Source organism: Amblyomma mixtum, chromosome 2 (genome assembly GCF_055824585.1).
Source record: "Amblyomma mixtum isolate Tamu chromosome 2, ASM5582458v1, whole genome shotgun sequence".
Classification (NCBI taxonomy): Eukaryota; Metazoa; Arthropoda; class Arachnida; order Ixodida; family Ixodidae; genus Amblyomma; species Amblyomma mixtum.
In genome coordinates, this window is record NC_143013.1 from 216401286 (window position 1) to 216412341 (window position 11056).

Consider the following 11056-nt stretch of genomic DNA (forward strand, 5'->3'; position numbering starts at 1 on the left):
ACCGTTTTGTTGCTGAGATCGTCACCAAGCACCTCCACCACAATGTTACGGCTATAATCTCACAGCCGGGTGTTCTATCTGGTTGAAGAGGCCAGCGGCGAGCAGTTCAATCGGCGAGCGGGAATCAGCGTCCAATGGGGCACAACACTCTCAACTTCTTTCGTTCTCCGCCTTGCCCTTCCTGCGTTTCTCCAAGCCTGTAACAAGATGTGTGTGTGTGTGTGTGTGTGTGTGTGTGTGTGTGTGTGTGTGTGTGTGTGTGTGTGTGTGTGTGTGTGCGTGTGTGTATATATATATATATATGCCCTTCAGAAGATGTCCTTTCTCGTCCTCGGTCATATTAGTATTCGTTGTTTTGCATAACTTAAGTATTTCTTCTATGTAGGGCGTGCACGTTTCGCCCAGTAACTGAGCCCTGTGTGCAAGAGAAAATCAGAAACGCTTCATTTAAGTAAGCATTTATTGAGAGTCGACGTTTCGGACAGAGCCTGTCTTTTTTTCTAGAAAAAGGACAGGCCCTGTCCGAAACGTCGACTCCCAATAAATATTTACTCTAATGAAGCGTTTCTCAATTTCGCATTTTACCTCTAACAACCAAGTCGTTTATCGTTTTCTGCTATATATATATATATATATATATATATATATATATATATAGAGAGAGAGAGAGAGCAAACAAGGGAAGGGAAATGAGGGGGTCGTTATAAATATAAGAGAAGCCAACAGCCAGAGAAACCAAGGGACACAGGGAATTTTTTTAATTAATTTATTTTGTGCTGTTTTTCGATTTAGAATATTACTGATTATGTTATCGCTCAAAGCTAATTAATTAGAAAAGCAGAAGAAAAAACAACCACATGCCGCTGATGGGATCCGAACCCACGACCTCCGAATTGCGCGTCCGGTGCTCTACCGCTGAGCTACGGCGACTTTTTTTTTTCTTTATTAACTGAGCTACTTCGACGGCTGTCAAATCTGCTTTCGGGGGTATTTATGTTTACAAATAACCGAACCTTGAGAGTGTTCATCAGCGCCATCCACGTTCTTAAGCGGCGTGCGTAGCACGTCCTGAGTCACCGCTGATGTGACGTAGAACGTCATCGAACAGTTAGGGTGGAAGCTGTGTGAGGACCCTCTTATCCTTCCTATGCCGTCAAGGCTGCCAGAACCGAGGCCCTCGCTAAGCAATTAAGGAAACAAGGGAAGGGGAATGAGGGGCTCGTTATAAATATGAGAGAAGCACACAGCCTGAGAAACCAAGGGACACAGAGGATTTTTTTAAATTTATTTATTTTGTGCTGTTGTTGGCTTCAAGCAGCACAGCGCCTATTCTCTTTGCAGATAGCCACAGTACATATTAATGCCAGAAAAATAGACTGTGGCACGTACTGGTTTGCTCATAATAGCTTACAACTCTTCCAATAGAAACGAATTCAGGCTTTGTCGTTTGTGGTTATCCTAAGTTAAAGTACACCAGGCATGCTCAAACATTCAGCTTACTTTGCTGTGTGCGTTCAGAGCTAACTCAAGCAAGTGTGAACGTCATTGTGCTCGTACTAATTCGGGAACTGAGTTTCTGTCACATCTCGTGCGTTGGAGTTCATATTGAGCGAAATAATAAGTCTTCTGCAGTGGAGACAATGTACGTAAGCACCTACAGGTGAGGCTTCTTCCGTACATAAATATATTCTCTTTACACAAACTCAATTTGCTTGAATTAAATCTTCTAGATCACAAGCAACAATGTTGTGGTGTGTAATGAGCCATCTCATGCATTTCATGTATAGGGTCTTGATGTTAATTTAAGTCTTAACCTCACTAAAAAGTCGGTTTTTCAAAATTCGTAGTTTTTAAACCATACTGTTTTTAACAACTTCAGTTTCTTTTAGCATAAAGTAAAGTAACAGGTGAAAGCACAAAAAATTATTTCTGCTGATTCGGTAACGGCGTCTACGTCAAAATATAAGCTAAAATACCATAAATTTTAGTTTCTTACTGCAGCAGGAGATGTTGGAAAATTCTTGCATGGGTTCATTAATGAACTGACATGAAAGCACGACGCAATCGAAATGCTCTAAAAAAATTTGTCATTGTATCCCATGTCACTTCACATTCAATTTTTTTTTAACTCCGATCAAACTTGCTTCTTCCAGGAATCTTCAAAGAGCGCTCACGTGAGGAAATTTTTTTTCCAGGAAACCTACTTCATTGCCATTCTATCACACAAATGCTAACTAGCACTATATTTTGAGAAGGATAAACGGTGGTCGTTTTTGAGGTCTTGGACGTTTCTCGTGGAATGACCCTTCTCTGATGACGCGTATAAAAATAAAGCATTTCTGTAGTGAAAGTCATACTCTTTCAGAACTTCTGACCTTCTGTGTTACTAGACAAATAAATTGAACTTTAACTGGGTAGCAAAGTCTGTATTGCGTATAAAAATAAAGCATTTCTACAAGTGAAAGTCATACTCTTTCAGAACTTCTGACCTTCTGTACTACTAGACAAATAAATTGAAATTTAACAGGGTAGCAAATGTCTGTATTGGCGGTTTCTACTGATCACTCTCTAACGCCAGACGCCACCACCCAATTTTCTCTAGAAAAAGCGCAAGAAAGAATTCGGACAGGACACAGGGAGCAAACAGATAACATAAAGCCTGTATTCATGCTTCATTGTAATAGAACCAATGATGCTGCCTCAGTTTTAAGCCTATGATTATCCAGTCAGGGCACAGACTGCCCTATCCATGCACTGTCTCTGCCTCTATATACGTTTACACCCCAGTTGCACTGCCCCGGTACATGTTTCTATTCCTTTGGTGTCACCTTCGCTGCCGTGATAATCATGCGTTATGTCTCGCACGCATTACGCGGCCATTCCCTGCTTGCAACTAAAGTGTATCGTTAACTCTGGTGTGCCCTACAGCACTCCTCTTTTTACGCCTGTTATTATTATGCTGATCATTTTTCTTTCCATTGAAAGCTCTTTTTCTGCATACTTTGCTTTCCAGCGCTTTTGTAAACCTCCACTGTGTGCCGTATCCAGTGTGCAAGAACAAGAAAACATCGCTGAGATGCGGTGTCTGTTTCACATCAGTGCGCCACTGTTCATTACAGGGAATCCATTACTTACAACACTGGTATTTATCAATCTAGCGAGGGTCGTACAGGTTTATCGCTGCACTGATTAAATGTAATATGGGCAGCGCATCTTGAAGGGGAACGTTATGTAATAAGAATCTGGAAATGCATTACTTCTATTTGGTCTATTTAAAATATTTGACCCATTTTGGAAGGAGACAAAAGCATACGGTGGCAAGGCGAAAAAATCGTAAATTATCTTATTTGTCGAAAGTTGAGCTCGTTCTAAATCTATATCCCGCTTTTCTGAACAGAAAGCAGTAAAAAGGCAGAAAGCTGCCCTCCATCTCACTCCCTTATATGAAAGGCAGCGCGCTAGAGGATAGCTTACTCCTTCTTTACTCCCATTGAGGCGTATTTGTGTTTAGAGTGTGGGCGCACAGAAATACTGACGCGTTTCAATTTCTGGACATATCCCGAACTTGCCAAATGGTCCAGTCCAACTGCGCCATTGCCGGTTGCTATAGATATCTTCCCGTATTTTCACATAAGACTCTTCTACACTATCGTCCCGCAATTCCGCATGACTGTGCAGTCGCAGCACCAAGTAAATAACAAAAATTTTTCTTAAGCGAAAGAAAAAACAAGATGTAAAACTACCCAACATCCACTGGAAGCGTTTATTAGGATTAGCGAACGAGAAAATGGCAGTGCGAGCGTCATCTATGTAAAAGTATCCGCTGGCCTTGCTTGCTCGTTCATCTTCTTCGTAATCTATTGTCTGGAAAGAAGATGATGACTTAGCACTGACGCCAACGACGACAAAGCGCTAGTACCACCCATGGGATGCTCGTGCTGGAGAACTGCCGTTTGTGTCCCGGTCTCTCGTCTCGCTGGTTCTAAGACTACTTGCGCTAGGGTCTTCGTCGCCGGCGCATTCAACGTGCCAATAAACCGTGCTACATGCCAATCAAATTTTATCGGCTATGAAAATTAGTTCGCTGTTAGATTGCAGCGCGCTTAAGGTCCTGCTGGAGCTCATGCGTACTCTGGCTAGTACAGGAACGGAGAGTAGATTGTACAGCGATTTACCAATGCTTCCCCAAGTCACGGTAGAAAGGGAAGATGGCTTCCTGTAGCTGCTACAGCTTTCGGGCGCAATGCCTACACTCTCCTTCGCTACAAAGACGTTGGCCCCGTGGTGGCGCTTATTCTTGGGGGGGGGGGGGGGGGGGGGGAGGGGGGGGGGGCATTACGGAGTGCTGGTTCGCACTCGATGGACGGTCTTCGCGTCGCTGCTGCCTTCTCATGTCGGGTAGCGAGGACAAATCACTGTCCCTCGTCCTTCTCGAATGCCCCTGAAATTAGGGGGAGCCCATTACTACACAGTTCCTACAAGAAGATGCAGCGCAATTATCTCAAATAAAAGCTCTCGAACTTCCTCTGAAACAGTGTCTCACGCTGAACTTTCAAGGAATTAGGACATGAGCAGACAACCACTCTGAGGAGGCACGAGCCGCTTCAAATACCTCTTGAGTACACTGCACAGCTGCTGACTTATCAGCGTGTGCAAGGTTTCCCCTGGCTTTCTGTTCGATACGTTTCGGGCAAAACTTTTTTGATAAATCATTTTTTATCGCGCTTCGTTCAAACAAAATACGTTTTCCAAGGTGATTTTTGGAGAAGGTGCCTTTTTTAAAATAAGGTTACAAAATTATCAGTCGCTCCTAGGACAAATAGATAGTTTCTTGGCCTTTCGGCACAGCTGCAGCCACGTGGGCCTTTTCATGCTACCGTAGTAAAAAACTATGGCGGGACTTTGGCAACCTAAAGTGCGGTAGACGAAAGCCTTAGTCGCACTACTTCGACGAACCACCTGCCGCGGAATTGCTGCACCGCTTGGGAGCCGTCCTCCTCCACTACCTTCCGCTCATCGACTGACGACGGAGCAGCGCTCGATGCCGTCGCGCCGACAGCTCCACCTGTCGACAAAGATGACAACTCCCTATGTTTGTTACGGCTTTAACCAGTTTTTCTTCCTCCATGGCTGTACCACTTAGTAACCACTTTCCTCCACTAGCTGCCGCACATCGACTCACGACGGAGCAGCGCTCGACGCCACCGCGCTGAGAGCTCCACCTGTCGAAGAAGATGACGTCACCTTTTGGCAGCTGCGCTCGTCGATGAGTCAACCCAGGCGCTCGATGTAACGCAGGACCGACGGACGGGAGAATGAGCTGTTATAGCTTTCGCCTTAAAATTACAGCCGCTTGCCCACATGTTGCGACGAGTGATCAGTGTTAGCTCGTTTGCCACATGATACGCACTCTAAAGACGTCATGCTTACACTGTACTCCTTTGCCACCGTGTAGAAATACTTCGATGAATTAATGGCTGAAGCGTATTCCGCATCAAGCACTCTGTTAGCGCCTCCGGTTGGACAGTGGTTGCCAAATTTGGCGGTCGTCTTTGTACATATGTACATTATGACTTGACCTTTCTTTCTGGAATCGGACATGCGGGTGGGATAATGACATCCAGAACGCGAAAAGGCAGGAACTAAGATAATACAGCTCACAACTGCGAATATCTCTGCAGAATGTTTTCTGGATGAACATATGCCAGTGAAGTACCCTCTCTATTCTTTATTATTTTACGGAGTATTTTTTTAAGCAAGTTCTGGTTGGTTGGTTGGTTTATGGGGTTTAACGTCCCAAAGCTACTAAGGCTGTGAGAGACGCCGTAGTGGAGGGCTCCGGAAATTTCGACCACCTGGGGTTCTTTAACGTGCACTGACATCGCACAGTACACGGGCCTCTAGAATTTCTCCTCCAAAAAAATTCAACCGCCGCGGCCGGGATCGAACCCGCGTCTTTCGGGTCAGCAGCCGAGCACCGTAACCACTGAGCCACCGCGGCGGCTAAAGCAAGTTTGTTTTGCTAAAAATTTCATACCAGTACGCATGCTACGAAGAATTTGTGAAGCGCCTGGATGGCATTTTGAGGCAAGCACAAAGGCATGATAAAGTTGAAATTTTTTATGTGCTGTATCCATGCTTCGTGGTGGGCTTCTCGTTACCGATGTTCTGGCTGTAAATCTTTTTCAGATCTATCTCCAGGGTAGAAATGCAAAAAGCTCTAATGTTGACTTATTTTCATATTTATGAAACAATACATCTGTATCTCTAAGTGATGCCAAGAAAAGTATTTGATATTGATTTCAGTCATTACCAAGAGCGGTCGTCACCCTCCTATGCTTTCTTATTTTCCCCGAAATAAAGCCCACCGATAGAATTACATATAAAGCGATTATTTATTATAGGTATTTCGATCCTTCTGCACTCAGAGACTCACCTCTTCAGCGCATTTTTACTTTAGTAATCTAACACTAAAGGGCCTTTTATTCACACGAACGTCGTATGTTACTTTGCCCCCACAGAGCTGTTCAGCAAATATTGGTGACTGCTAGCATTGCCCTTTTAGCTAGAACAAGTGTATCTTCATAGATCATTGTATTTCTATTTTTCTGCATTGAAATATAGCAGTTAAGATGCTCTGGAGGAATATACGGCTGGTTGCTAGGTTGCAGAGTTTTGGCCTAGCTCGCCGGGAAGGTTTCGTGTTTATGTTTATAATGCAACTCAAACAACGACATTCCCCGCGAATTGACGTAATAAGCATTTGTCATATCAGCAACATATATTTTTTCCTTTAAAAGTTCATTTTACCGTAACTGAAAAGCTTGTCATCTTAACGGTCAGTAAATGGTCTTCACGCGTCATGTGTTCTTCAGGGGCTTGAACTTTAAGGGCGCTAAATTTGAGACAGAATTGCTTCGCAGTCCGCTACTCGCCAGCATTGTTAAGGGCGGGAAGGGAATGCAGCTAGTCAGAAGACGTGGATAGTTTTGGGTCGTATCGCATTTCTGGAGCATGACCCAAGCATTTTAGCAAAAATTAAAAATTATATCTTGGGATACACAACTGCCGTAATTATTCAACATTTCACTAATGCGTTCACTTCCTGCCATCGCAATGAAGCTTGCTTTCTTTCAACCCCAAAAAAGTGTTTCGGGAAAATTAAAGACTTAGACAGTAATAAATAGTTCTGATATGAAAGGAATCTCTGAAAAGAAATACAATGTCTCTTTTTAGTTGCGCTTTTATAACGAAAGGCATTTCTTCGGACATTATTAGTTTCACCAAGAAACATGAAGAACTCCTACCTGAGGAATGAATACCCGCCGTGGTGGCTCAGTTGATAGGAGGTGGTGACGAATCGTGGCTACGGCAGCTTATCTGTTTTTTCAGCCAGCGCCCGCTTCGGCGGACGCGGTTGTTGCTTCGACGCGCGTCTTTTCTTTTTCTCTTTCCTCTGATCTTTTAACTCTCCTCTATCTGCACGTGGGAGCGGTGGTGGCTCGGCTGGAGCCAGTTGGCAGGCCCGTGCAATTTCCTTTTCATCCTTCTCTCAGTCGCAACAACAATAACAGCTAGGGCCCTCGCTACTGAGGCGGGGTACATTAGTTTGTACCTGACTACGACGGCAGCGTTTCGATGGAGGCGAAACGCAAAAAGTCGCGCGTGTGCTGTGCAATGTCAGAGCACGTTAAGATCCCCAGGTGGTCGAAATTATTCCGGAGCCGTCCACTACGGCACCGTGTTCCATCCTCTCTTGTCTCACTCCCACCTTCCTCCTTTCTCTTACGGCGCGGTTGAAGTGTCCACCGATATATGCGCGGCAGATACTGCGCCATTTCCGTTCCTCTAAAACTAATTTACAAAATTTAGGTATGCAGGCTGTAACTTTACAGCCTAAAGCGTCATCCGGCTTCGGCGTTTAAGGGTACAAATGTGGTTAGATGATGACAATATGTTTAAGTGAATATCGCTTGAGCCTCCGCTTATGAAAACATTCCTTTTGCAGTAAATCCAGCGTGTGACACATTCTCTGGGTTAAATTGTTTCCCCTTCGCTATTTCCAAGCGCCGTAACCGAAAGCTCCGGTATATACCTTGTCAATGAAAAGTATCTTGTGGAGGTCAGTACCGAACTTAAGGTTCTCTAAAAGGTGTGACTTCATATGGCACAAATGGAATGCGGTGGAGGTTGCAGAGAATGTGGTAGAGCACGCAGTCATCACATTTTTGACTTACAATAGTGCATGCTGAAGAAAAGCACTCTTCACTTAGGAAATAGTTTCCATCTGTCCCAGTTGAATGTGGCCCAGCTAGGCTTCAGCAAGAAGTGCGATAAAGGGCGTGGAGCGAGTATTCTTGACAATATACATCTTATGCTACGAGCCTAGTGGACCTAGAAATAAACTACTTCATAAAGCCCTAAAGTAATGTTCATTACAACACTTATTTTTACTTCTTTGAGCTGGGCAAGCGTGATAAATCTGCAAATTTCTTTAAGAACTCTCGTCGCTTGTCCAGGAAAACTGCGGTGCCTTCTGCAATACCGTGGCATTTCTTTGAACGCACCTAATGTTTCAATACTGTCTAAGCCTTGCGTGAGCAGTGCATATAAATAAGGTTTCACGTAGCAAAACGGAAGTAGCAAGGCCTTTATCTCCGTGTCCTTGCGAGTGTGTTGATTGTTCGGTTTAGGTGTGCGTAGGTGTGTGTGAAAGAGGAAGGGTTGCCCGGTGGTTCGCGCTTTCTGCGCTCTCGAAATCAGTTAACGTCAGTCTGAAGGTAACGCCGATTTCTGTTGGAAACAAGTCTGGTGGTGAAGCTCGCAAGGGCTTTCGAAATAAAATATAAAACATGGTGGGCCGCGTGTTTGACACCGCTATCCAACGGCCAGCGAAATGTGACCTATAAAATGCTTCCGGTGGTCGAACTTACTTGTTTCGACAGCAATAGAAAATCAAGGGTGTGTAGCAATGATCCAATTTTTCCGGGTTATTTTTGGCCGTTTAGCGCCACCTAGCACATGTTCGCCGTTGAAAATACCAGATGCACTGGTCTACACATGCCTGGCTTTCATATATCCTCAAGTGTTGTGAGTGCCAATCAATAAAGAAGTGCCATGCTCCCGACGTACATTTGCGGCTCAGTGACGTGTTTTGTTTCGCCATTCCTTTGCGAATACAAAACGCATCGTGGCGTTGCGTTTTAGGCTTGCTGTGTTATCGGTAATTTAAACCTTAATTTTTTCAATTCGTGCTCTTTGGCAGCAAAGCCTCCATCACAGGAACTACATGACCTCATACTAGTTTTATCTTCACATATTGCGTTCCCTGATCTGCGCCCGAACGATACATGCTGTGCGCCTAACTGGTGTTAGGCACGCGATGTAACTAGAATGAGCCACTGCTGCACCACGGGTTCAGAGACTCCATGCACACTCAGAAATCTTGCCCATCTACGGAAAGGAAGTCAGTTGACATTTCGCGGTTGATGATAGAGTATACATTATAAATATTAACCCTTTATGAGACATGAAGTTGTGAGCAATGAACACCGGCTGTTCAGGGCGGGATTCTTATTCTTATCAGCTTTTTATGAAATATGCAAATTTTGAGTGCTCTAGAGTTAGTGGTTTTCGAGATAAAAGTGGGACACAGGAGTCCCACCGCCCCATGAGTGCGTTTGAGAAAGTGGGACATATGTGTCCCGCTGACCTCTGAAGCACAGTCGCTCACGAAAAAAAGTAATTTTATTTTGTACAGAAGGGTGCGCATACCAACAACAAAGTATGGAGAATACAAAAGCCTACTTTCTATGATAAAAAATCTAAAAAATATCGATCTATGTCCAGCACTCAGTCACTTTCAGAGAATGAACATAGCACAAAAGGGCATAGCACAGGATAGCACAAAAGGGCATTATTTGCAGATTTCGTCAGTAAAAAGAAAGGTTGAAACTTACCCTTCATGACGAATACCGGTTGAAAAGCGCGCCAAAATCTACTGAAAACCGCACACAACGCACGCAAGGGGTTCGGTTCGCTTGAGGCACAGGTATGTGCTGCCGCCGCTCGGCGCTCTTGTAAAGAGCCATCAAAACAGCTTCTTTGAACATCCACGAGATGGCAGTAAAAGCAAAAACGAAATTGATTCGAGCGGTTTTAACCACAAAAGTCAGTGTAACCACGAAAAAAGTGGGACATATGAGTCGCTAACGATGGATTTGCATCATCCTGATTCTCCGCCCTGTCGGCATGTATTTCTTTACCACGTAAGTCGTCCAGGAGTCTAAACACCAGCCCAACTACTTCCTGCATGGACAGACTTCCGCGCATGAAAGAGAATGAAACTCCAATCCACCGATGAGCGGCAAAAGAGCTTTAGACTGGATATGCTTCCAGAAATATATGGATGAGGAATGCTGAATTTGACTATGCAAAATTTCTTTTGCAAACAGTACACACAGGACAAACGAAAATTATGTATAAAGCACATTTAAGAACTAGTCAGTAAAAAGAAAACTTTTGAAACTTGTCGTTCATAGTCAACAGAGTGCCAAAATCTGCTGAAAACAGCATGCAGCGCGCGCAAGTAGAACAGTTCACTTGAGACGCATGCCTGTGTGGTAAGTGCGCCGCTCAATATAACATTTTTATTAAAACAGCTTCCTCGGACATCCAGGAGGTTGCAGTGGAAATTTAAGCGAAATTAATTCATTGGTTTTCAGCTCAAAAATCAAAACATTACTATGAAAAAAGTGGGACGTATGAGTCCCGCTGTCCCACAAAGGGTAATAAAGAGATTTTTTAACCATGAAATGCTTTTAGCTCCCTTGTCGGCAGTGTGTTGACGTCACGCCGAGACCGAGAACCAACATCCGGACACTGAATTCCACTCATCCGGGCACTGAAACGAGAACATCCAGTGATGACGTCACCAGTGTCACATAGGCAAAGTGGTGCGGAAAACGCTTTCACCTATAAGCACTGTTTCGAGCGCGCTGCATATACATTCTTGTCAGGCCTGCGTCTCGTCGTGTCCGCGTATGCTTCGTGTTAT

General features: G+C 44.3%; 1 non-coding gene across 1 annotated transcript; it reads right to left on the minus strand.

Moving 5' to 3' along the window:
- Positions 1 to 858: 858 nt before the first annotated feature.
- On the minus strand, positions 859 to 930 carry TRNAA-CGC (transfer RNA alanine (anticodon CGC)). The gene has a single exon. It is a non-coding gene; the product is annotated as a tRNA-Ala (tRNA).
- Positions 931 to 11056: the final 10126 nt, after the last annotated feature.